At 36.3% G+C, this 5,437-nt stretch overlaps 1 long non-coding RNA gene across 1 annotated transcript; it reads right to left on the reverse strand.

Moving 5' to 3' along the window:
* Nucleotides 1–788: 788 nt before the first annotated feature.
* LOC148305810 (uncharacterized) lies at nt 789–4,523 on the reverse strand. Its single transcript, XR_015838111.1, has 3 exons — nt 4,455–4,523; nt 4,056–4,125; nt 789–3,567 (listed from the first exon to the last, which is right to left on the reverse strand). It is a non-coding gene; the product is annotated as an uncharacterized LOC148305810 (long non-coding RNA).
* Nucleotides 4,524–5,437: the final 914 nt, after the last annotated feature.

The following is a 5,437-nucleotide window of genomic DNA, read 5'->3' on the forward strand; positions in this document are numbered from 1 at the left end:
TAATCAAAACATGATATAGCTCCACAGTATCTAAAAGAGCTGTGTATCCCAGGTGATTTTATTGATAGGCATCTCTCGCTTAAATCACCTATAACAATTACCAAGGGCAAAGTGAACTTACAGCCTCTCAACCAGCACCCTAAATTTTTCGGACTTGGCTTTGCTGTTTTTTTTTATTATTAAAGGAATAACCTGCAAAGTCTCTATTTTTAAAAGCTTGTCTGCAGGCAGGATAGTAAGGATTTCTTCTCCATCTTAGTCCTTATTACTGGGTTGTTACCCTTTTCAAAGCAATGACTCTTTTCCAGTTATCCCTTGACTGCGCTGCACATAGCGCTCCAACCACCAAGGTGTCTGGTGCCGCCTTAACTTGATCGGTCCATTGTGTGGGGATCTTCCTCTCCCTCTCTTTCCATCCAGGCTACCGATCACAACCAGTCATTCCAGGCTGTCATCATTTAGGAAAGGAAAATAAACCTTTCTTGAATTTATTTTGCAATTGGCGAGAATCGAACCCGCGACGCGGACTCTTGTTCCGGGACTCATGGCGTGGAATGCTTTTCCACCGGAAGTTAGAAATAGTGAGAGTGAAAATCTTGAGAAAGAACTAAAAATACATTTGTTTGCCGAATCATTTCCTCCGTCTCCTTTTCCCCAATCCAATCACAGTAATGCGCCTTTGAGGTAGTACATTAAATGGCGCTTTATTTTTTATTATTTGAGGTAAAAAAAAAACAAATAGAAGCGCAAATTTACTTTATTCTGAATACAAATCACAAAAGCCAGTATGCACTTATGCTAGGAGTAATATGTGTAACATTAGAGGTGGGCGCTGATTGCACAAAGTTTTCTCACCGCCGGCGGTGGCTGCAGAACACTGCTACAGATGTGACACGCGGGCCCTCCTCTAGTGTTCAATAAGCAAAGTTATATCTAAATCTATTCTTTTTTTGTTCTTCTAAATCCAAACCTTAAGATTATCGAGAAAACCACATATTTTTTTTGTTTTTATTAATCTAAACCTTAAGATTACTGAGAAAACCAAAAAAATTATTTATCCAACCACAATCACACACTTTATCGTATACTTATTATAATATTATTTAAAGTTTATACACATGACAAAAAAAAATTTAGGATGCAGAAGAAGTCTATATCCTGTATTGGAGGACAAAGGGTAAAGAAGAAGAAGACGTAGAATTAAGCAAATCTTATACATAGATTCAATTTTAGAATTCGAAACATAAAGTTTTACCGGTCACAGCTAGCACAATAATAATGTATGTTGATCAAGTGATTGTTCCAGATATAAAAGATTCTTTATTGAGATTGAGTCAAATCAAAGAGATTGTTGACTGTAACTGTAACAATCGTTAAGGAATGATCAGAATTACTATAACTCTAGCTTTAAACATTTTTGACTAGGAAATCTTCATACAGATTTACACTTTTAAGATGGATGTCTCACTGCAAGTAGTGAACAGAAGTAACAATATTAGACAAGTACCTAACTTGCGCAGTTGCAATAAGTTTAAGTGTTGCCATAGGAGAAATCATATCCCAGTCGCACATCCAGGGCTCGTGGTAGCGTGCTGGGTCTGATTGGCCTATGGGTGGCTGTTACTAGATATAAGGTACTCATTGCGTTATGAAAAATACTATTATCATCGTAATTGGGTCCGAAGGTAACATTTACAATCTTCTTATTCTTCATAAGTCCTCCTCTGTTGGATATAGGCCTCTTCCTCTTCTTTCCGTTTCCTACGGTCAGTTGCTGCTTGCAGCCAGTTTCTACCCCCCACAGCGACTATGTCGTCGGGCCATCTCTTTTGGGGTCTTCCGACACCTCTTTTGTTCTCCCAAGGTCTCTATTATAGAATTTTTGGGGTCCATCTTGCAATGCTGTTGACATACATAATGAATAGTAGATGCTTATAATTATTCACTTATAACTATGGTTGTCTTTTCCTCGTCGTGAATGTACAATATGTGTTCTTTTTCCACTTTATCGTTTTATGAAATAGCATTTCTTGAGGTTACAATGTAAGGTCAGCTTCCTATTCATGACGCTGATTTCACATAGTTTAGAAATGTCTATTCATGATGCCGATCTTACTTAGTGCACAATGTATTGAATGATCTTGATATTCCGGCTACATATAGCTGATTTACATAGCGCTTACTCGTGCTGGTTAGTTCGCGCAAGTAAGGGCTTGTGGGAAAAGTAAAGTGTAGCTCAAACGCACTAACCAAACGCAGAGATAGGTCCTTGAATGTAGTCGGACCGGACCATAAACATGACATATTTATTTACCACCCTCCCCACACACCTGTACATATCTAATTTAGCAATGACATAATATATACATAAAAAATAAGCATTTAGTAATTCAACTCAACCCCTCGCACGTCTTATCATCCCTTATTTACTAATGAAATTATGAATATAATAATGACATGTTTTTTCTCACCTCATTCATGATGAAATATCCCTAATTTACTTATGACATAATACTTATAATAATGACACACAGTTTCTAACTCCATCTATCCCCAAACTTCCCTTATTTATCTATGACACACAGTTTCTACCTCCATCTATCCCCAAACTTCCCTTATTTATCTATGACACACAGTTTCTACCTCCATCTATCCCCAAACTTCCCTTATTTATCTATGACACACAGTTTCTACCTCCATCTATCCTCAAACTTCACTTATTTATCTATGACACACAGTTTCTATCTCCATCTATCCCCAAACTTCCCTTATTTATCTATGACACACAGTTTCTACCTCCATCTATCCCCAAACTTCCCTTATTTATCTATGACACACAGTTTCTACCTCCATCTATCCCCAAACTTCCCTTATTTATCTATGACACACAGTTTCTACCTCCATCTATCCTCAAACTTCCCTTATTTATCTATGACACACAGTTTCTACCTCCATCTATCCCCAAACTTCCCTTATTTACCTATGACACACAGTTTATAACTCCACCTATGCCTAATCATCCCTAAATTACTTATACTGGCTATGCAGACACAATGACGTATACACGATTCACAATTACGGTTACATAGAAGCAAAAGGCTAAGATAAGATACAAGCATATTCTCTTCGTATATCGGAGTGGTAACATCTGAGGGTCCTTCGATTTACTTGGGCAAGGTGTAAAATTCCCGATCCAGGCATCACAAGGTAAGTTCACTTGTGTTGTGATTTGTGTCCTGGTATCTTCCTTTGGATCAGGAGTGGGATGAAGTGGACAGGATAGCAATTAAATGGAGTGAAGGATATAAGGTAAGGACATTACTGCTACATGGGAGAAAATTGGAGGCGGAATAGCAGCAAGGCTACGGTACTCGGGGTTGCGTACCCGTACTCGTGCAGGCTTAAGTGTACGAGGCCGTTGAGTTTATTTTCCGAGTGTGATCTAATTCTTCTGTTCCGGTTGATTGGGGTGCACTTCGATGGTGCTGATGTCCTTGAGATAACGGACAGTTGGATCCTTGTCCATATTGGAATCAGGTAGGTCAATTTCGAGCATCACAGATTCTCCTAGAATAAAAAAAAAACAAGAGCGAAACAATAAATTTGAAATTCTATTCGCATTGCATTCTTTAACATATATTTGTTCACAAAATTTTGAACGTGTCCAAATACTTGTTCACAAATCTGGATTATCTCCAATTTATTTTTTGACATCCATAATTTATAATCCAGGATTCGGACTTGACATACAAATGAAAGAGTCTCTGCTTAATAAAAAGCTCCCCTCATCCAACCATGTAGATGTGTCTAGTGAAGTTGAACACTTTGTTTCGAGTTTGATCAATATATCTGTGTTGTTGTCAATCACGCGCGTAAAGTGATAGCTTAAACCAGCCTACGGTCGTAAGCCCTGTAAATGTCCAGACTTCCATATTCTTCGTCATGTCAAAAAATTGGTGACATGTCAAAAAATTATGTAAAATATAATTAAATTTCTTAAAATGCCAAATCGCAATGTGGATTTTGTTTTAGATGTAAACAATTTTGACACTTACCGTCTTCATACAGGGGACGAGGAATAAAGTGCAATGGTTGTGTTAGTTGCCTCTTGCGTTCATTCGCCAACTGAAAGTAAACATATGATTTCAAATTGACTACAAATATGTTTCATTAATTAATTTTGTTAACTTTTTTAAAAGTATGTATTAGTTTGGCGTAAAAATTCCGCAGTTTTAATTTCGTAGTACATGCGAAAATGTGGGTAACAATCGAATTGATCAGTTTACTGCGCCAGATATGGTAATTATTGTTTAAATGATGTAAAAAATTGTTTTATTTTGGGACACCAAGCCAATTTATAGTAGTTCAAAACAACAAAACTCTATTTTTGTTGTTGTTTTGAACTATAATAAATCATACAATTTTGATCTAAAAAGTATTCATATCATACATACGCGGATAATCTCCATAACTCGCATATACTCGTCCTTCTTAAATTTCCGTTTATATAGCAGAAATCTATATTCGCAAACAAGGACCGCCATTATCAATATCTGAAACACGACATAATTTTTATTTCATATTGATTTTAAATTTACTTTTACTTGGTTTTTAACTACTTTGAATATTAAAAAATGTTTTTGAAGTGAATAAGACAGTTCAAATCCTGGATTTTCTTTTCAGTATCTACTAATTGTTTCAAAAAAATCGCATTGAACGTACAAAATTGCCATCAGCAGTTGTTCGTACCACTAATAATGATAAGTTCGCTATTAAGTTAAAAACTAAATAATATAGCTTTGTTAATTACTTACGTGGAGACAAATCATAAATGCTTGAGCGACGATTAAAATTATAGCGTTGGGCCTGAAATTCATCTAAAAACAAAGATAATTTGGAAGCTGCATTAAAAGATATTACAAAGATCTCGTTAAGAATCAACCTTAAAGCTTAAAGTATATGCTCTGAGGCACCCGTTGGCACAATTCTCCAATTTTTGCCAACTTTAGATCGCAAATTTAGAATTAGGTCAGCTACTAAGCATGCAATATATGGGTTTGAAATACAACACCAAAATTTTCATATGTTTGGAACTAGTGTTGTTATGGAATAATTCCCTCTTTATAATAATTACGCTTATGATAAGTATAATACATATATGTAAATACATATAAGTCCAGTGGCGTGCACAGATTTTTTAAATCGGGGTAGGCAGCAGGGTTGGGTAAGGATAAGGCATAGTGGGCACTGGTCGTGTTTCTATATGGAACGCGAATAATCCAGGGTAGACATTGCTTTTCTGCCTATAAACATGGAATGCACGCCTCTGTAGAAGTCAAATCGCACGCATATGTTAAGGTTGTAAATATATAAAATGTATAATACCGCCAGTACAACAACCGTATAGCCAAAGCCCACTATTTCAAATGGTATAACT

The sequence above is a fragment of the Brachycentrus maculatus genome, unplaced genomic scaffold (genome assembly GCF_059751285.1).
Source record: "Brachycentrus maculatus isolate JH-2025_06_01 unplaced genomic scaffold, ASM5975128v1 h1tg000261l, whole genome shotgun sequence".
NCBI lineage: Eukaryota > Metazoa > Arthropoda > Insecta > Trichoptera > Brachycentridae > Brachycentrus > Brachycentrus maculatus.